Raw genomic sequence first — 22,597 nt, 5'->3', positions numbered from 1 at the left:
AGCTGTAAGGAATCATTGGCGCTATTTCGGTGCTTGGCTTTAGCAGGTAGTTCATCAGACGGCCAGCAGGTGTCAGCACTGAGCATAAAACGAAGCCGTGTGACGTCAGTACGAATGAAGCTTCTTAACACACAGAGCAGCGTTGAGCTTCCGCCGGGCGCTGTGGCGTGTGCCTGTAATCCAGCTACTTGGAGGCTTGGGCTGTCGGATCGCTTGAGTCCAGGAGTTCTGGTCTGCACTGAGCTATGTCGATCGGGTGTCCGCACTAAGTTCGGTATCAATATGGTGTTCCTGGGGGAGCCTCGGATCACCAGGTTGCTCTAAGGAGGGGTGAACCGGCCCAGGTCGGAAACGGAGCAGGTCAAAACCCCCGTGCCGATCAGTAGTGGGACCGCGCCTGTGAATAGTCCGTGTAGAACAGCCTGAACAACACAGCGAGACACACTCCTTTTATTACTACTACACAACTCTCAACCGATATATATCCTCTTTTACTTTTATTATAAAAACAAAAAATCACATTTCAGGTTCTTTCAGGTACACAGCTTGGTCACAATTCTACCTCAGCTCTCCTTGTCTTTATATCTGTATCCCTTGTACCATTAGTCTTAGGTTTTATTATAATCGTAACAGCTGTTTTATTAATAATAATCCATATATCCCGCTATTACACTTACACTGCCTCCTACTGGGCCCGACTAATAAAAACTGGCGGGAATATGTGCTGTGCTAGCTTTCATCTCTAGTGGCCGCTCTTCTCCATTACTGACAGATTTGACCCTCTCGCACTGCCGTAGTGATGTACGCATGCGCCAAGGGTAGATCAGCGCCGAGTTTCTCTGCACTTTCCAGTGCGAGGGTTGAGCTTCCCTCACAGCAAAAAGAACAGGTTGAACACTATAGATATCCGAGCTGTCTTAGGAACAAGTGGCGTTTATTAGACTTTATAAAGCTCCAACGCACGTGACTCCTGCTGCACAGTAAACAAAGCAGCCTCCATTTGGCCATGTGGCCGCTGTTCTCCACTACTGACCGCTAACAGATTTGACCCTCTCGCACTGCCGTAGTGATGTAGCTGCTAGTTCCCAGTAGATAAGACGCCGTGGGTGACGTCACGAACGTATCCGTCACGTGACATTCGGCGCCTTCGTCAAATGGTGGTCACGCGGGGATTGGCTGGAGCCGTACGCTACTACAGTGCTCCACTTAGTAGTTGTTTACGCTGACTAGCTTTAGGATTTTTCTTTGGGGCAGGATTTTATTCAGTCTTCCCTTGAGCCTGCGAACCTGTTTACATACTTGCTGGTCTGTGTAAGGTGTGTGTCCTTAATATTAGGGGGTTATTGGAGGCTGTTTACACATAATGCTGTTGTGTGGTAACTCGGAGGGCCCAAGAATAAGCAGAAGCCACCCACACGTCACGCAGTTCCATTAGTCTGATTTATAGCGGCCATTGGCCCTGCTGCATAATGTAACACGTGCTCCTAATGACAAAAGAGTTTTATTAGACATGTTGGACGAGAATAAACCTGGGTATTGCGCTTTATAGCAACCTATACCCAATATGTACCTACATGTGAATAGCAGCCAAACTGTACAATGATCAAGAAGTGAAGACATAGAAATATCCCAATGTAAAGTGTAGTGGCACTTAAAGGGGTTGTACACCTTTAAATTCACTAACCTCCGAAAATTCGTCAGCCACACTTCGCCAGGCGTAGATTTGCCAGGAAAATTCTAATTCACTAAAATCCGAAGTTGCGTCCAGGATGCCAGGGAAGTTGTGCTAGCGTAATTGCGCCAAGTGAAGCGAAGTTGCGCGAGCGTTGCCTAATTTGCATACGGCAGGAATTTAAAGTTGAATGGACGTATATGTTGCAGCAAATACATTACATTACACAAGCCCGGGAAACCTTAATAAAATAGAGTTTTTATATTGCCCTACACATGAGCCCACTGTATAGTTTGTGCCATATGTTAGGAAATGTAGTGGGGAAACCAGTTACCCCCCAAAAAAATCATGCTCTTTTTCAGCCTATCACCCTGAAAAAGTAAAAGTCGCCAGAGTTTTTTGGGACTTAAATTAAATGAAAAAATGTTCAACTATTTTTTGAGGAACTCCTATCTACTCTATTGCACTTCGCCTGGTCTGAGGTGGCGAAGGCAAGTCTGGCGCAAGAGTTCAGTAAAATCCACATATTAGTGAATTTGCGTAGTTACGTCCATTCGCCAGAGCGCAAATTCGCCAGGGATTAGGGAGCGAAGTACCGCTAGAGTCTATCTCCTTCGCTAGCGAAGTTACGCCAGTTACGAAGTTAGTAAGTACCAAAATGACGTCACGCTAGCGAATTTATGCCCGCATTAGTCACTTCGCCCTTTAGTAAATTTGCCCCATAGTATGATGTACGGGTGATATTCTGAGACAATTTCTAATTGGTTTTCATTTTTTGTGGTTTTTGACCCCCATTTGAAAGCTGGAAAGCATCAGGAGAAGAAGGCAAATAATTCAAAGATTATAAATAATGAAGACCATGTCAAAAGTTGCTTAGAATTAGTCATTCTATAATATACTACAAGTTCATTTAAAGGTGAACTACCCCTTTAAATAAACAGTATATGTGCCATGGTATAGAAGTATATAACTGGAATATGACTGAATTTAAACATCCAAATAAGATTTTCTTGTGTAGGATATATTACATATTAACTGGCTAGATTGTAATAAGATTAAAGGGGACATTTTACATAACCTTCATATTCAGATATAGGATTTATCTTTCCCCAAACAATGTAGTGATGCAGGAAAAAAAAAGTTTTGAATGTATTTTACCTGCTAAAAGTGTCATTATATCAGAGCAGCAATGAGAGGTGGGAGTGTCTGTTCATTCTCTCACAGTAAATGGTCACAGCACTGACTGACAGGCTGAGCTCTGCTGTAGCTTGGAAAACTCCTCCCATCTCCCTGCCTGTGTGTCTGTTCCATGTCTGCACATAACTGTCCTATGTCCATCTCTCTGCCATATCCCTGCCACGTGGGAGCTGTAGTTTAGGAACTTAAGGGCACTTACTCAATTGCGTTCTGACCTGCGCTCCCCTGCATTCCGTTTTTTGGCGTTCAGCCGCAGGGGAGCGCAGGAATAGACGCATGTCATTATTTCAAATGGGGCTGTACTCACTCAGGCGCGTGTAGGCGCCGAACGCAGGTTGAGACGCAACATGCTGCATTTTTCCTGCGTTCGGTGAGTACAGCCCCATTTGAAATAATGACATGCGTCTATTCCTGCGCTCCCCTGCGGCTGAACGCCAAAAAACGGAACGCAGGGGAGCGCAGGTCAGAACGCAAGTGAGTAAGAGCCTTAAGGCTGCACATTCTGGACACCTGGGATGTGTGGGGTAAACCCCTTTCTACCACTTTCTAGAAACAATAGATGGATTCTTCCAAGACCGCTTTATGCTAGTTATTTGCAGCTTGGAAGTCTTCCAGAAGTCTTCTGAACGGCTTCAGATTTATGCTGAAGCCGTTTGTAAAGCAAGCGTTCTCCCTCTATCTGATCATCACTGCGGCCTAGGGTTGCCACCTGGCCGGTATTTTACCGGCCTGGCCGGTAAAAATGATGGCTGATCCCAATGTTATTAATAGGGAAAAAAGTTAAATATATAGGAAGGCCGGTATTTTTTTCCAGAAAAGGTGGCAACCATACTGCTGCCCCCTGCGAGCCACCCCCTCCTCGTTGTGTAGTGCAGGGAAATTCATTGGGGAGGGGGTGACGAGTGGAGTTAAATCTAAACAGTTTTAAGCAGGCTAAATGTGTTACTGCTGGGACACAGCTGCTTTAAATCAGTGGATCACTTCTTCTCCTAGCTCCTCACTTGCCTGCCTTGCTTGCCTGCCTGTGCTCCATTCTGCTCCCCTCGCAACCTAATTGTTTCGATGCCCTGTGCTTGTGTGACCCGCACCTGACCCTAACCCGCCCTGCTGTAGTCCGCGCCCACCCGCGCTTCCGGGGTCCTTTTATAGACCCGCGCCACCCTGCAGATGACATCGCAATGATGTCACAAAAGGGGCGGGGCGAGCAGACGCGAGACTATAAAACCGGAGTTGGATGCCGGCATTTGAACGTGGACGTGGACGAGGAGCAGTGCGAGGTCGACCCAAACCCGCCTATCCCACAGGGTATTGGGTCGGCCCGCACATCACTATTGTGTAGTGTGGAAAACACATTGTCGAGGGGGAAGAGAGGGAGGGGAGATGAGTCGCTGGTCTCCGACCAGCTCCTGAGCTCCATTGTTCAGTCTGAAGGTGCACTGAGTCTGTGTGCAAGGGTGCCTGCCCGAAGCTGGGCGAGTGGGCGGGGCAAGCGCAAGCAGCCCTGAGAAGGACCCAGGCTTGATTGACATTTTAAACTTATAGCGTTACTTGATTAATTAGCCTTTAAAAATTACCTAATCTATTACCTTATACTCAATCCATCAATTCTCCACATTATTAGTTAAAAATTTGCATATTTGTTACATATATATAGGGAGGTTTTTTTTTATACAATTTGTATATATCAAGAAGGTATATTGTACATAAGTTTAGATAAAGACTTCTCCTAAAAAGGACCTTAGATTGAAGTCTATGTTGAGGCCCTTAGGTTCCAGTGTTCCCATTTTATATATCCTTCTGCTTTCGCATCTTCTACAATGTTTCCCCCCCTCCACTTTCTGGTTAATGCCTCCACACCCCAATATGGGGTGTGGAGGCATTAAAATGTTTAGATACCTTAAAATGTTTAGATACACTATGGGTTTCTATACCTTTCTCTATATTTCTCAGATGTTCCTCAATTCAACTTATTTTGTCGTTTGAACCCTCATCAACTTATTTTGTCGTTTGAATACTAAGCTCAAGGAGAACGAGCCTTCCTGTGGGTCGATTTTAAAAGGGGATTTCCAGAAACTGTTTTGGACACAACTTATTAAGTATTTTGATTGACATAGTGCCTAGATGACATCGGCAACCAGCACCTCCCACCAATGCACACCCAGTCCTTCTCAGTGGCTGCTGCGCTCTGGAAAAAAAAAAGTGAAAAAAAGAGATGGCCGACGGCTGCCCTGGCTTGCTGTAACAGGACAGGAAATCAGGAGAAAGGGAGGAGCGTGATAAGAAATGCTAAGATAACAAATAAAATGGACCCAAAAGGTATCTAAAATGTGTTTTATTCAATTTTATTGCAAAAAGAATTGATTAAGCTACAGTTCAAAATTATGGTATATGTCCCCTTTCAATATCTATGGAGCAGTAAAGGATGCCATTTATCCTATCTTTCTCATTCATCCATGTTTTGTAAAACTATTTTCAATTTTAATCGGTTTTGTATACTATGAAGCCTGTAATGCGATAGCTATATTTGTAGAAAGTTTTTTTTTTTAATACAGATAAAGTCTTACTTAAAGGGGTGGTTCACCTTTGAGTTAACTTTTAGTATGACGTAGAGAGGGATATTCTGAGACAATTTGCAATTGGTTTTCATTTTGTATTATCTGTGGTTTTTGAGTTATTTCACTTTTTATTCAGCAGCTCTCCAGTTTGCAATTTCACCAATCTGGTTGCTAGGATGCAAATTACCCTAGCAACCATGCACTAATTTGAATAATAGACTGGAATATGAATAGTATAGAGCCTGAACAAAAAGATAAGTAGTAGCAGTAACACTACATTTATAGCCTTACAGAGCATTTGTTTTGTAGATGAGAGTCAGTGACCCCAATTTGAAAGTTGGAAAGAGTCAGAAAAAGAAGGCAAATAATTCAAAAACTATAAAAAATAAATAATGAAGACCAATTGGAAAGTTGCTTAGAATTAGCCATTCTGTAACATACAAAAAGTTACCTTAAAGGTGAACAACCACTCTTGCTGCAGCTAGAATTAATTTGAGGTATTTTAGTATGTTGTCAAGAATGACGTATTACAGAGAATAAACCAGTTTTTATTATCAATAAATACACGAACAGGAGGACGGCACTCCGGTAAAAAGCAGGTTTTTATTGCTGGGTACTGTAGAAATACATAGGCCTTACGCGTTTCGGGAACACCTTCCCTTAATCATAGGCTTACAAAATGATTTTTATTATCAATACCCATGAGATTAAATCGAGAGGATAATGAAAATTGAGAACATGATCTTGAATATCTTTCCAAAATGTTGAATTAGAGGACTTTCCCAGGGTAGATGTAAATAATGAGGTAAAGAAAAAACACATTTGGGAGAGCTGTTAAAGGGGAAGGAAACCTAGTCGGCGCAAACCCCCCACCCCCCTCCCGTTGTTGCCCCCCCTCCCTCCTCCCCCCTGGCCTACCCGTCCCGCTGGGCAAATGCCCCTAACTTGTTACTTACCCTTCTGCGCAGTTCCAGTCCAGGGAGTTCAACGACAACATCTTCTTCCATGCGATCTTCTTCCTGCTGTGAACGGCGTTTTGGCGCATGCGCAGTAGGAGCATTTCGCCGGTACGGATCTACTGCGCATGCGCCAAAAGTCACGCGCATGCGCAGTAGATCGTACCGGCGAACTGATCCTACTGCGCATGCGCCGTTCACAGCAGGAAGAAGATCGCGTGGAAGAAGATGTTGTCGGTGAACTCCCTGGACTGGACCTGCGCAGAAGGGTAAGTAACAAGTTAGGGGCATTTGCCCAGCGGGACAGGTAGGCCAGGGGGGAGGAGGGAGGGGGGGCAACAAACGGGAGGGGGGTGGGGGGTTTGCGCCGACTAGGTTTCCTTCCCCTTTAAGGTATTTGCCATTATTTGAATGAAAGTTAAATCCTTTGTATGTCAAAGGGATCAATCTGTAATTTTGTTCTCTCAGTACTCCAGAAAGTAGTTTATAAAAGTAGAATTTACTAAGGATTCTGCAGAGACTTCATGATGCATTTTTTGCTGTGGATTCTGTGGGATGAGAATATTTTTCCATAGATGGGATTGAATGAACCTAATTTTGATATGAAACACAGAATGAAATCGCCGGAGCTTGGTCTAACCCACACTATGTTGAGCAGCTGCTAGAAGCACCCTTGTACTAGCGCTCAGTCTAACCCACACTCTGGAATTGACCAGCTGCAATAAACGATAAAAAGCCAATATTTGTACAGAGAGAAAAATTACCAGCACACAGTTTGCCTTTAATATTAATTGTGTGTATTACAAAAAAATGAGGTGTTAGTACCACACATTGGCCAAAATATGTAAGCTCATGTGCCATTTCAAGGCCCCTCATTGTACGCAAGTCCTACACTAGCCATTAGCATTTAAGTTTTTAGTGCATTTAAAATCAAGTGCCCCAGCAAACAGTGTGACTGAGAAGTAAGACCAACAGTGCACTTACCCTTTACTCAGAAGCTCTAGTGAGAAAGCAAGGAGCTTTTAGGGCTCTTACAGACGAGTTAGAGTTACTTTCCGGTTTCATTCGTTCAGCCGCAGGGGAGCGCAGGAGTAGACGCACTGATTTCTTTTCAATGGGGCTGTACTCACACAGACGCATGTAAGCGCCGAACGCATTTTGGGATGCAGCATGTTGCATTTTACCTGCAATCGGTGCTTACATGCATCTGTGTGAGTACAGCCCAATTGAAAACAATTCATTGCATCTACTCCTTGCGCTCCCCTGCGGCTGAACACATGAAACCAGAACGCAGGAGAGCGCAGGTAAAAACGCTCGTCTGTAAGAGCCCTTAAGCCCCAGCTCATTAACATACACCTGTAAATCATACCTTGTTTTAATGGCTCAATGTCAGCTATAGGCAATTTTTGGCTGCAATTTGTGCACAAAACACAGAAAAAAATCACAAGCGCTCAGTCTAACCCATACTGTGGCGTTGACCAGCTGCTAGAAGCACCTTTGTGCCAGTGCTTGGTCTAACCCACAATCTGGAGTTGACCAGCTGCTATAAACGATTTGAAGCCAATAATTGTACACAATGAGAAAGAGAAAAATTGCCGGCACACGGTTTGCCTTTAAAAACAATTATTACAAAAAATGAGGTGTTAGTACCACACATTGGCCAACATATGTAAGCTCACGTGCTACGTCAAGGCCCCTCATTCCTACACTATCCCTTAGCATTCTGAGTATGTAGTGCATTTAAAATCAAGTCCCCCAGTAAACAGTGTGACTGGGTAGTAAGACCAACAGTGCACTTACCCTTAATTAAATTATTCTCTCAACCAAATGTTATCTGATTGAACGGAGATGTATTTTTTGTTTTTTTTTTTAAAAAAATCTAAATTTGCACCAAAAAATACATACAAAATTTAATGAAATATGACATTACAGTCGTGAATAGGATTACATATATAAATTGGAGTAGGCCTACACACATTCCTCGTTCTACACCCAATAACCAGAAAATACACTACAAATCTGATTGTGCTAAACAGTGAAATAGTTACAGTTTCTTTACCCTTGGGCTGTTAGAGTTGCCTCCTTTCCTATAGATTTTTCTGGCCTGAATGAGAAGTCCCTGCTTGGTAAAATCAAGGGAAATGGCCAAACTGGTGATGTCACGGAGCCGGGATTGGGCAGGTATGGGACATCAGGGTGCAGAAATAGGCGTATTGGGCAATTGTAAGCTGTGGGAGATGAGAGGGAATGTTTAAAAAGGAGTTTTTTTAGCGAACCACTTTAGGAAAGGAAGGAGAAGATTCTACTTATTTCTGGGGAACAATCTAAAAACAACTGAATTGAAGAAATTATTTGGCAGATGAACAACCCATTTTATTGCCGGTAAATTAGTAATACCAGCCCCGGTTCTAGCTGGTGTTTTTCTGGCTAGCCCAGTCAAATATCAGCTGTGTGGCAACCTTAGGGGCTATACCTATTTTCACTTGGCATTGTATAAAATAAAATGCTATCAGGACATTGATAAGTATTCTTTTGTGTTTGAGTTGTTATTGGTAAGGGATTTCTCCCTACCCTACTGTATACCAGGTAGTAAACTAAAATACATAGGAAGTTTCCTGCTGTCGATTGTGGGGTAATGTCTGTACATATTTTGTCCAGGTAGCAAAGAAGGTAGTTACTTAGTGCTCTATGTTCAAGGTGGCTTCCAGCCAATCCATGTGATAGGCAAAATCAAGCTTAGTAATCGTCATTTCAAGTGATGGGGGGAGGGTTGATATCCAGGAATACTGTGTCTCCCAAGATTGCCCACAAAGATGTGATATGTATCTGAAAATGTAGCGTGACTTTACAATAGGAGGTGACAGTCTCCCAGAATTGTTTGATCAATGGATAAGACCAGTGGTTAATATCAAAATAAGCAATCGTTTGGGTTATCGATTTCCTCTGATAGTATGTTACAAGTCACTATTTGTGCATAAAGCCTAATTTGGAGATATATTTGTTAAAGAATGAAATGGGGAAAGTGAAAATGAGAGAATCCTTTAAACTAGGCTTGTTGAACCAGAGGGGTAGTTGAAAATAAAACAATTTCTCTTTGTCAGAGATTTGACATTTGCTTATACAATCACCCCAACCAAGAATATTTGTAGGGGAATTGAGATGTTGTAACCAATTAATATTTTTTCTTTTCCATTTAGGAGACTGGAGGCTAAGCCGAGCAGAGGAGACTCACGTTCCTTGTTAAAGGGGAAGGAAAGTCTTTTTAACTTGTGGTTGCCACAATTTAGGCATCCCAAGTGATTTTATTTACTTAACTGAAAACCCAGGCTGCTGCTCCTGTCAACAGAAAACTGCACCGGCCTAGTGTTCTTCCAGAGATCACCACAGAGTGATTCTCTTTTTCCACTTCTTCAGACATAACTGCACAGTGGTGTGAAATAGCTGTTTTTTTCTGTTGTTAAAGTATGGCTTTTCACTCTGCTGTGTATGCACAGCTGCGGGAATAAAGAATAAGCATGAACAGGATCCCTCTGTGTAACTCGCTTGGCCTCTGCAGTTTTCTATTGATAGGAGCAGCAGCCCTGGGTATATACAATCACTTAGAGCTGCCTAACTTTTGGTACCTTTAAGTAAAAAACTTGCTTCTCCTTTAAAGGTAAGTAAGGGTAACCTGATAATCATATTTATGTAATCAGTATAGTATTTGCCATACTATAAAATTGTTTCTATAAACTTGGTTATCTTTAATTTCAGAGGGGTGTTTTTTGAATTGTTCATTAAGCATTTCTACTATATTTTCCTTAGATTGTGTAGTTATTTTTAGATCTATATTAATATATTTGCCATTTTCAGAGATGTGCCTGGTTAATGCTGACTAGTTAAATCTCTGTAACCAGGTACCCCAAGACCATCATTTATTTTTGGACAATAACATCAAAAAAATTAAAATGTAACAAAGTAATAACAATTTGATGAACTGTGGCCCTACATTGATAGCACTGATGTGCTTGTTTTAGAAACACTACTAAAGTTTATACAATCAACCTGCTGTGTAGCCATGGGGCAAGCCATTCAAAGCTGGAAAAAGGAAAAAGGGACAGGTTTACATAGCAGATAACAGATAAACTATGTAGAATACAATGGGATTCTACAGAAGTTTTCTGTTAACTTCTATGTCACCTGTACCTCTTCTCCTTTTTTCAGACTGAATGGCTGTCCCCATGTTTATCTGTATAAACTATAGTAGCCTTTCTGAAGCAAACACACCAGTTTTACCAGTACAGGGCAACAGTACATTACATTTTAATTAATTGTAAACACTTTTTTTAGTTTCGGTAGAACAATTTTTTTGATTTTTTTCCTTTCCAAATTAATTAAAAGTATTGAGCAAATTCACCATAGGATAGATGCATTTAAGAAAGATCAACATTTTTTAGAAGGCAGTCCTTCCTTTTAAATTTAATGGTGCGTTTTTTCTGTTTATTATAAAAATGTGCCATCTTTTTTTTATCATTGGAAGTCATCAAAAATAGAGCCAATAAAGACCTGTTGGAAGTTATATACCTAGATTTTTGATGTAGGATTGTTTCCTTTCGATACCGAGTAGCAATAGGACTTTACCAGAAGAAAGGCCTTATATATTTATTAGTTCAGTCTTTTGGGTTTAAACCCAGAAATAGATTCAAAGTTTGTAATATTGAGAAGATATTTTTATATTATGAGAAGGATTTTTCACAATTAAGAAAACTCAAATGCTGGTAAACACACGGATAGATTATTAATATCCAGAGCAGGTAATCAGGAGGACATCTTGAGATATCTGATGAGGGATTCCAATGTTATGTTGAACAGTAGGAGTGAGAGAGGCCAACCCTGTCCAGTCCCTCTTTTTAGGTGGATTACTCCTCACATTTCATCCGCTGCGATTTTATGTGTCTTCGAAGAAGTGTATAGCAGCTGAAAAATATTCCATCACTAGCAGATGCCATAGCGGGCACTATTGCTTCTTCTATTGCGAAAGCCATGTCAAAGGAGGTTCCAGTGGAAAAACCCAAGCACACACTATCTAAGCGTGACGATATACCCTCCTGCACTTCTCACTCTCCGGATGTATCTGAAAGCTAGGGATCCAACAGGGAGGTATTTTCGTCCCCTGCCCAATCAGAAGATGACGATGAGGAAGAAAATACCAGAGAGAAGGATACCTCTCATGACATTGACGGCATTATCCAACGCAGATTCCTCATATCATAAAGGTATTTTTAAAAGAAAGAAAAAAATCTGCAACCTGCTTTCCCTCGCATGAACAGCTGACAGCGGTAATCCAGGATGAGTGGAATTTGCCAAAAAGGGCTTTTCAGGCATCACGCAGGTTCTCCAAGTCCTACCCCTTTCAAAGGAGTTTGTGGAGAAGTGGTCCATTCCACCAGTAGTAGATGCGCCAGCCTCACACCTTTCCAAAACAACTACTCTACCAGTCATGGACTCAGCCACCTTTAAGGATACTACAGAGAAGAGGTTGGAAGGATCCCTAAAAGCGATCTCAGTTGCAGGATCAGCTCTTCGGCCATCCCTAGCCTCAGCATGGGTGAAGAGGGCCATAGAAGCATGGGCAACCTCGCTCATACTGGGCACACCCCAGGTAGAATTCATTCACACTGCTCGTTGCATAGCAGAAACCAATGCATTCTTATGCAAAGCAGTTCTGGACACGGCACAGCTCATAGAACGTACCTCGGAGCAGCACCACCGCGGACCTTATGGCTAAAGAACTGGTCATCCGACATCAGTCCCAAGAAATTCTTTACAATTTTACCCTTGAAGGGTCTTCGACTATTTGGGGAAAAAATTATCAGGCGACAGGGGGTAAGAGCACTTTTCTACCACAGTCCAAATAACGTTCCGCCTCAGCGTGGCCAGAGCAGCAGGTCGACAAAAAAAATCAAACTCTCCATTCAGGTCATCCTTTCTCTCCAAACCATCAGACAAACCTCGTTCAGGATGGAAACCGAACAAGCCCCAAGGCAAGGTCACCCATGACAAGCCCTCATCGGCATGACTGGGCACCCCCTCCGGGGTCACAAAAGCACATAGGGGGACAGCTTCTCCATTTCTGGGAGGCGTGGCTACGCCACTCTTCAGATTTCTAGGTGGAGGAAATAGTCACAGACGGCTATCACCTGGACTTCACTTCTCTTCCCCACAGGAGATTCTTCATGTCAAAAGTCACGTCCACTCCAAGCAGAGCTCAGGCCTTCCAGGAATGTGTCAGATGTCTTTGGGACCTAGGGGTTATCAAACCAGTCCCATCACAAATGAGATTTTACGACTATTACTCCAATCTCTTCATAGTTGCAAAGTAGGACAACACATTCAGACCGGTGCTGGACCTCAAAGAATTGAACCTCTTGATCAGATTTGTGCAGTTGAAGATGGAAACCTTGTGCTCCGTAATCTGGAGAATGGAACCAGGACAACTGCTGGTGTCCTTGGCATCAAAGACACTTATCTCCATGTCCCCATCTGGCCACCCCGCCACCAGTACCTCCGATTTGCCTTTGGCAAGCGGCATTCACAGTTTGTAGTACTCCCGTTCAGGCTAACCTCGGCGCCATCCATCACACAGGATGATTTTCCTAGGGTTGGAATGCGACACGCTGGAACAGAGAGTTTTCCTACCACAAGAGAAGCAACTCAAGCGCCGCAACCAGATTCAGGATTCCAGACATTCTCTCCTTTTTACAAAGAGGGACGGACGTAGGTCTAAAGCTAGGTTCACTGAAGGTCCAGGTATCGGCATTGTCTCTACTTTTTCAGCTCAGATTGGCTCTTGATTCTGTGAAAACATTCCTACATGGGGTGGCCCATATAGCCCCCCCCACGACAAACACCAGTTCCCACATGGAATCTCAACATTGTTCTGGACGCACTCCTGGACCTCCAATTTGAGCCACTAGGCTCAGTCGAACCATCATGGATGATCTGGAAAGTAGTATTACTGCTAGCAGTATCATCAGTACGCAGAGTCTCTGAGCTGGGAGCTCTTCTCTGTGACCCTCATCTCCTAAATTTTAACAAGGACAAGGTGGTACTTCGTACTAATCTGAAATTCTCGCCAAAGGTCGTTTCATCCTTTCATCTCAACCAAGACATAGTAGTGCCATCCCTATGTCTGGAGCCCAAGAACGGCTGCACGGCTTTGATATGGTCCGGCCCCTAAGAATATATCTGTCACGATCCAAAGTGTCTCGCAAGTCAGATTGTCGGCTCGTTATTCCAGCCAACCAGAGCAGTGGGGGCATCATGGGCCTGGCGCAACTCTGCCTCGGCTGAGCAGATCTGCAGAGCGGCCATGGTCATCAATTCACACTTTCCGAAATTCTACCAAATTCATTCCTTTGCCTCCTCAGAGGCAGCCTTTGGTCGCAAAGTACTGCACACAGGACTAAAGGCAACAAAAATTCAGTTACTATTTTCACCCTCCCTATTGTTGTTGGGGCTGCTTTGTTAAGTCCCTACTGGTCTCCTGTGTCCCCCGGAGAGGCCAGAGAAAATAGGATTTATATACCTACCGGTAAATCCCTTTCTCTGTCGTCTAAGGGGGACACAGGATTTCCCACCCTCTGTAAATAGTTGATTGTTGAAATAGTGTTACTGTTCTCTCTACCTCTCTGTGTCCGGTTACTTGGTACCAACTGAGTTGAATAGGAAAGTACTAGGGGTAAAGCTGGAACATCCAGGCATGCCCTCTTTTTCTTATCCAATCAAGTGTCCTGCCTCCAGGAGGATGGCACTTAACCCCACTGGTCTCATGTGTCCCCCTGTCGACTACAGAGAAACGGATTTACCAGTAGGTTAGTGATGTGCGGGTAGGCCCAATACCTTCGGGTTTACACATGGGTCTGGCGGGTTCGGCCCCGCTCCTCCATTTGTGGGTGGCAGCTTCTGACTTCCTGCTTGATTTTTTAAACCTGCGCCTCCCCTTTTGTGACGTTATCAGCTGGGCGGGTCGGCGCAGGGCCTTAAAATGGAAGCAGGGAGTTGGGCGGGTTAGGGTCGGGTGCGGGTCGGGTTTTACCTTTACATCACTACGGTAGGTACATAAATCCTATTTTAAGTGCCAATTACAACCAGTGCATTTTTTTTAACATGTTTTGCAATGTAGATAATCTTTATAATAGTACTTCTTCCCAGATCTTCCTTTTTCAAGGCTCTTGTTTCCAGGGGTGATATGCTTCAGAGGAGTTTTAATAAACCATTTTGGGATCTGTTATCACCTTAGTAAGAGAAATTAGGCTTGATGTCAAAGGTTGTTTTGAGAAACAACGGTATTAAGCAAATGGGTCAAAAAAAGAGAAATTCAATTGATTAACTATTTGTTAAAGGGGTTGTTCACCTTTTAACATCTGTCCAAACATAAACAGTCTGGGTCATTAAAGCATTTTACTTAATCATCTTTATTATTTAAAAAAATATTTTTTTAAAATTACAGATCACTTAAGCTGCAGGTCAGAAGCTCTTAAAGAGATACTGACACCAGAATTTAAACTATTTTTTACATCTGTCATAATATTGCCTTTGAAAGCTACTTATAACTTTGCCATAAAGTATTTGCACAATGCTTTTACAGTACCTGTCTGATGCCCCATGTTCCTATATGAGGGGGCTGCCATATTTGTGCAGCAGTAGCCCATTAGCATTAGAAACTTTAACTGATAGGCTGAGATGGGACAGTCAGGTTGGCAAAACAGTCAGGTTTAGCAACTTCAACTTACTTACAAAAACAATCCTCTCCACAAAAAACGATCAACATGACCTATAGGTAACTTTTAATATACATTCATATTTTAAAAAGTAGTTTTTAGTGTCAGTATCACTTTAAGTTTCTTTCTGTTCTCCACTTAGGGAGGGGATCTCTCCAATCTTTGCCTGTGTGATGTGATGAAAGCCCAAGGAGGAAGTTCTGAACTGAAGAGCTACTGCACATTCCTTTCCTCTCCTGCTTCATTTGCATGTCTTCGACCCAACTGGCTGGCAAGATTTTACATAAGAGAATTAATTTAATTTATGTTCCAGAATATGACTTTGATTTTATCATTATAAACAATTGAAATGTACCATGCCACAAAAGAGATCATATTCAGTTAAGATAGAAAAAAAAAAATATATATATATAAATGTCAGCACAAAAGAAACCAAAAATAAACATTAAGAAACATGTTCTGCATTCTCTAATGAACCAGTGTGGCAGAAGATTTAGGGGTAGATTTATCAAAATGTGAGATCAGAGCTCACCACAAAAAAAAAAACACTTTGTATTCATTCCTGTGATTTTTAAGAAGCATATTTATCAATGGATGAAAGTTACAGTTCACCATTTGATAAATACACTTATAGGAATGACTAGAAAGGGGGATGAGTTTTTTTGTGGTGAGCTCTGATGTCACATTAAGGGGCCTATCTATTATGCTGTGTAAATGGAGGGTGAAGACACGCAGATCTGCTAGTAGCAGCTACTTGTCACATCTACAAAATAGACAATAGTGATTATTGGCTTAGCTAAGACACTACATGTGTTTTAGCAGAGGCAAGTCTTAGTATTGTCTATGGCCGGATACTTTTTTGGCTTTTTGTAGCTGCTACTAGGGGCCCTGTGTGTTTTCACCCTAAACGTTGTGTAAAATAAACAGCAAATTCCTCAACGTTTGTGCGCCTTCCAAATTCCAGATTTGGCGGCATTAGAAAAGAAGAATGCGTGATAAGTGCACCTTTTTTTCCTTTTGATATGTGGTGAATTTGAATGTTGTTTCTTTGCTTTATTTTTACACAACAGTAAATATTCCCCGTAGTGTCAGTCAATCGTTTAAGTGTCCATTGCTAATTGTTGTGAAAGGGATATGCTCTTAGTTAGAGAGGATCTGGATAATTGGCTATAGATATTTTTCATTGTCCTTTTATTTGATAGGGCAGAGAACTCTGCTCCCTGAATATCGCATAATCATCTTTTAGCTTTGGTAGGTAGTCATCATTTACCAGAGAGAGAGTCTGATAGTAGTGAAGCAAGCAAGTCTTTATAAAGTTCAAGAATGCCATTGAAACATACATTTTATCTTCTGGACCTGTTTTCCCAATACTTAGCTTTTCTTGCTAACTGTTTAAACTTTTTTTCCTAGATACAACAATTTATTTTTTGTGGAGGAAGAGTTATCTTCTATGAAAGGAATGCTGCCTTCCATCTCTAAAATGGTCATTTTGGAGGAAGGTAGGGCAGTTGATTATTTCTATAACTCTGTAACCTATCTCTTGCTTTCTATACATAATTCTCAATAGTCATGTCAGCTGTCTAGCTATAATGCAACTGTTTTTGCATGACATGACATTTGGGAGAGACTTATAATTGCACATTGTCTGTTGGTGTTTCATATTTTATGCAGTTCTTTACACAAATTATACCCCATTCACATCTGTATCCTTTCATACATAGTAGGGTCAGTTGTAGCGTGTGGAAAACAAGGAGTGATTGGAAACAATGTGGATTTAGTGAATCTGGTGTTTGAACTACTGAATTGCATACTAGTGAAGAAGCACAGAATGCTAAAGTGTTTAACTCATTGCATGTTGGGAGGGACACCGTGATCGATAATGCCTGGCTTTACCCCTCAATAGAGCAGTGAAACCCTTTATCAGACGGGATAGTAGCGAACAGCTTAGCTTCTGGCTTGTGAGTATGAAAGGGTTTTTACCTTACAAGATATATAATCATTAGAAAAGGTCCTACCTTCTGTTCTTCAAATGTGCCATCGTCATTTGTTTCAAGTCATCTGGCTTCCTCTTCTTATTTCTATAACGCCGTTACATTACATGCAGTGCATTTTACAGATTATACATCATTCACATCAGTCCCTACCCCATGAGGAGAGCTTACAATCTAAGTATACTATTACCTTCATTCACAGTAAGGCCAGTTATTTGTAAATCATATCGCTCACACACACACTTCATGCAGTGGTTTCCAGAGAGTTTACATCATTCACATCATTCCCTGCCCCACGGGGGAGCTTACAATCTAAAGATCCTACCACATTCATAGACAGAAGGGTCAGTTGTAGTGTGTTGGTTGTATAAAGGAGTGATTGGAACCATCATCATTCACATCAGTCCCTGCCCCACTAGGAGAGCTTACAATCTAAGGATTCTATTACGTTCATTCACAGTAAGGTCAGTTATTTGTCAATCATATGGCTCACACACACACACTTCATGCAGTGGTTTCCAGAGAGTTTACATCATTCACGTCAGTCCCTGCCCCACAGGGGGAGCTTACAATCTAAAGATTCTATCACATTCATTCACAGAAGGGTCATGTGTAGTGTGTGGGTTGTATAAAGGAGTGATTGGAACCAAGGTGCATGATTTAGTGAATCTGGTGTTTGAACTACTGAATTGCATACTAGTGAAGAAGCACAGAATGCTAAAGTGTTTAACTCATTACATGTTGGGAGGGACACCCTGATTGATAAAGCCTGGCTTTACCCCTCAATAGAGCAGTGATACCACTCATCCTTCATGCTCCGAGTGAACAGGCACTACTGTCTGTCTTCCGTAATGAGGTATGCCTTCTTCCCCACATTACAGTCGGGACAGTAGCGAAGAGCTTAGCTTCTGGCTTGTGAGTGTGAAAGGGTTTTTACCTTACAAGATATATAATCATTAGAAAAGGTCCTAAAGTCCTTATTAACCAAGATTCTAGGGAGACCTAACATATTAGTAAATCTTGAAAATGTTGCCCAGAAATACAACCTTAGTAACTGCACTGAAAGGGAAGCTTTTGAGGTGTCACTAAAAAAAATATTTGTGGCATCAGAGAGATGAAATCATCCACAGGCAAGATGAAAGTATCTCATGGAGTCATCACACACCACAAATTTATTGGCGCCCTGTCCTTCACCTAACACCTCAATTGCCTACACCTCCAAGTGCAGCGCAAAAAAACCCAAACTAAACACTGCATAAAACTCTATTATTGCCCTGAACCCATAAAGCATAAGTATAGTATATCAATTTTGCACAAAATGGAACATCAATTTTTACAATAAATCTTATCAGTACACACAATGTATTACCCTATCAATAGTGCAGCTTTCTTAGGAGCTACATTCTTGGCATTTAAATATTTAAAAGGCACTACTGTCTGTCCTCCATGAAGGGGTAAGCCATTTCCCCCACACTACAGTCGAGCGTGCACTTTCAGACAGGACAGTAGCGAACAGCTTAGCTTCTAGCTTGTGAATGTGAAAGGGTTTTTACCTTACAAGATATATAATCATTAAAAAAGTCCTACCTTCTGTTCTTCAAATGTGCCATCGTCATTTGTTCCATGTCATCTGGCTTCCTCTTCTTATTTCTATAGCGCCATCACATTTTATGCAGTGCATTTTACATATTATACATCATTCACATCAGTCCCTGCCCCACTAGGAGAGCTTACAATCTAAGGATTCTATTACGTTCATTCACAGTAAGGTCAGTTATTTGTCAATCATATCGCTCACACACACACTTCATGCAGTGGTTTCCAGAGAGTTTACATCATTCACATCAGTCCCTGCCCCACAGGGGGAGCTTACAATCTAAAGATCCTATCACATTCATACACAGAAGGGTCAATTGTAGTGTGTGGGTTGTATAAAGGAGTGATTGGAACCAAGGTGCATAATATAGTGAATCTGGTGTTTGAACTACTGAATTGCATACTAGTGAAGAAGCACAGAATGCTAAGGTGTTTAAATCATTGCATGTTGGGAGGGACACCCTGATTGATAAAGCCTGGCTTTACCCCTCAATAGAGCAGTGATACCCCTCATCCTTCATGCTCCGAGTGAACAGGCACTACTGTCTGTCTTCCGTAATGAGGTATGCCTTCTTCCCCACATTACAGTCGAGCGTGCACTATCAGACGGGACAGTAGCGAAGAGCTTAGCTTCTGGCTTGTGAGTGTGAAAGGGTTTTTACCTTACAAGATATATAATCATTAAAAATTCCTACCTTCTGTTCTTCAAATGTGCCATCGTCATTTGTTCCATGTCATCTGGCTTCCTCTTCTTATTTCTATAGCTCCGTCACATTTTTTACAGTGCATTTTACATAATATACATCATTCACATAAGTCCCTGCCCCACAGGGGGAGCTTACAATCTAAGGATCCTATCACATTCATAGACAGAAGGGTCAGTTGTAGTGTGTGGGTTGTATAAAGGAGTGATTGGAACCAAGGTGCATGATTTAGTGAATCTGGTGTTTGAACTACTGAATTGCATACTAGTGAAGAAGCACAGAATGCTAAGGTGTTTAACTCATTGCATGTTGGGAGGGACACCCTGATTGATAAAGCCTGGCTTTACCCCTCAATAGAGCAGTGATACCCCTCATCCTTCATGCTCCGAGTGAACAGGCACTACTGTCTGTCTTCCGTAATGAGGTATGCCTTCTTCCCCACATTACAGTCGAGCGTGCACTATCAGACGGGACAGTAGCGAAGAGCTTAGCTTCTGGCTTGTGAGTGTGAAAGGGTTTTTACCTTACATGATATATAATCATTAAAAAAGTCCTACCTTCTGTTCTTCAAATGTGCCATCGTCATTTGTTCCATGTCATCTGGCTTCCTCTTCTTATTTCTATAGCCCGTCACATTTTTGCAGTCATTTACAATTAACATCATTCACATCATCCTGCCCCACAGGAGAGCTACATCTAGGTTCTATTACGTCATTCACAGTAAGGTCAGTTATTTGTCAATCATATCGCTCACACACACACTTCATGCAGTGGTTTCCAGAGAGTTTACATCATTCACATCAGTCCCTGCCCCACAGGGGGAGCTTACAATCTAAGGATCCTATCACATTCATAGACAGAAGGGTCAGTTGTAGGTTTAGGTTGTTAAACGGAGTGATTGGAACCAAGGTGCATGATTTAGTGAATCTGGTGTTTGAACTACTGAATTGCATACTAGTGAAGAAGCACAGAATGCTAAGGTGTTTAACTCATTGCATGTTGGGAGGGACACCCTGATTGATAAAGCCTGGCTTTACCCCTCAATAGAGCAGTGATACCCCTCATCCTTCATGCTCCGAGTGAACAGGCACTACTGTCTGTCTTCCGTAATGAGGTATGCCTTCTTCCCCACATTACAGTCGAGCGTGCACTATCAGACGGGACAGTAGCGAAGAGCTTAGCTTCTGGCTTGTGAGTGTGAAAGGGTTTTTACCTTACAAGATATATAATCATTAAAAAGTCTACCTTCTGTTCTTCAAATGTGCCATCTGGTCATTTGTTCCATGTCATCTGGCTTCCTCTTCTTATTTCTATAGCGCCGTCACATTTTTTGCAGTGCATTTTACATATTATACATCATTCACATCAGTCCCTGCCCCACTAGGAGAGCTTACAATCTAAGGATTCTATTACGTTCATTCACAGTAAGGTCAGTTATTTGTCAATCATATCGCTCACACACACACTTCATGCAGTGGTTTCCAGAGAGTTTACATCATTCACATCAGTCCCTGCCCCACAGGGGGAGCTTACAATCTAAGGATCCTATCACATTCATAGACAGAAGGGTCAGTTGTAGTTTAGTTTGTGTAACTGAGTGATTGGAACCAAGGTGCATGATTTAGTGAATCTGGTGTTTGAACTACTGAATTGCATACTAGTGAAGAAGCACAGAATGCTAAGGTGTTTAACTCATTGCATGTTGGGAGGGACACCCTGATTGATAAAGCCTGGCTTTACCCCTCAATAGAGCAGTGATACCCCTCATCCTTCATGCTCCGAGTGAACAGGCACTACTGTCTGTCTTCCGTAATGAGGTATGCCTTCTTCCCCACATTACAGTCGAGCGTGCACTATCAGACGGGACAGTAGCGAAGAGCTTAGCTTCTGGCTTGTGAGTGTGGAAGGGTTTTTACCTTACAAGATATATAATCATTAGAAAAGGTCCTAAAGTCCTTATTAACCAAGATTCTAGGGAGACCTAACATATTAGTAAATCTTGAAAATGTTGCCCAGAAATACAACCTTAGTAACTGCACTGAAAGGGAAGCTTTTGAGGTGTCACTAAAAAAAAATATTTGTGGCATCAGAGAGATGAAATCATCCACAGGCAAGATGAAAGTATCTCATGGAGTCATCACACACCACAAATTTATTGGCGCCCTGTCCTTCACCTAACACCTCAATTGCCTACACCTCCAAGTGCAGCGCAAAAAAACCCAAACTAAACACTGCATAAAACTCTATTATTGCCCTGAACCCATAAAGCATAAGTATAGTATATCAATTTTGCACAAAATGGAACATCAATTTTTACAATAAATCTTATCAGTACACACAATGTATTACCCTATCAATAGTGCAGCTTTCTTAGAAAATACATTCTTGGCATTTAAATATTTAAAAGGCACTACTGTCTGTCCTCCATGAAGGGGTAAGCCATTTCCCCCACACTACAGTCGAGCGTGCACTTTCAGACAGGACAGTAGCGAACAGCTTAGCTTCTAGCTTGTGAGTGTGAAAGGGTTTTTACCTTACAAGATATATAATCATTAAAAAAGTCCTACCTTCTGTTCTTCAAATGTGCCATCGTCATTTGTTCCATGTCATCTGGCTTCCTCTTCTTATTTCTATAGCGCCGTCACATTTTATGCAGTGCATTTTACATATTATACATCATTCACATCAGTCCCTGCCCCACTAGGAGAGCTTACAATCTAAGGATTCTATTACGTTCATTCACAGTAAGGTCAGTTATTTGTCAATCATATCGCTCCACACACACTTCATGCAGTGGTTTCCAGAGAGTTTACATCATTCACATCAGTCCCTGCCCCACAGGGGGAGCTTACAATCTAAAGATCCTATCACATTCATAGACAGAAGGGTCAATTGTAGTGTGTGGGTTGTATAAAGGAGTGATTGGAACCAAGGTGCATAATATAGTGAATCTGGTGTTTGAACTACTGAATTGCATACTAGTGAAGAAGCACAGAATGCTAAGGTGTTTAAATCATTGCATGTTGGGAGGGACACCCTGATTGATAAAGCCTGGCTTTACCCCTCAATAGAGCAGTGATACCCCTCATCCTTCATGCTCCGAGTGAACAGGCACTACTGTCTGTCTTCCGTAATGAGGTATGCCTTCTTCCCCACATTACAGT

The 22,597-nt window shown here is 42.0% G+C and overlaps 2 long non-coding RNA genes across 2 annotated transcripts in view; both read left to right on the top strand.

The window, feature by feature from the left end:
- Positions 1-658: 658 nt before the first annotated feature.
- On the top strand, positions 659-10,692 carry LOC121397595. The gene is made up of 3 exons (XR_005963781.1): positions 659-1,316; positions 4,889-5,185; positions 9,578-10,692. It is a non-coding gene; the product is annotated as an uncharacterized LOC121397595 (long non-coding RNA).
- A 5,074-nt stretch (positions 10,693-15,766) lies between these two features.
- LOC121397613 overlaps positions 15,767-22,597 on the top strand; it is a 39,105-nt gene continuing 32,274 nt past the window's right edge. Inside the window, exon 1 of the long non-coding RNA XR_005963804.1 lies at positions 15,767-16,641. This is a non-coding gene — a long non-coding RNA (uncharacterized LOC121397613). The remainder of the gene's footprint in view (positions 16,642-22,597) is intronic.

The sequence above is a fragment of the Xenopus laevis genome, chromosome 8S (assembly GCF_017654675.1).
Source record: "Xenopus laevis strain J_2021 chromosome 8S, Xenopus_laevis_v10.1, whole genome shotgun sequence".
Taxonomy (NCBI): domain Eukaryota; kingdom Metazoa; phylum Chordata; class Amphibia; order Anura; family Pipidae; genus Xenopus; species Xenopus laevis.
Note: the sequence above shows the minus strand (reverse complement) of the source record. Positions and strands in the feature narration are given on the sequence as shown.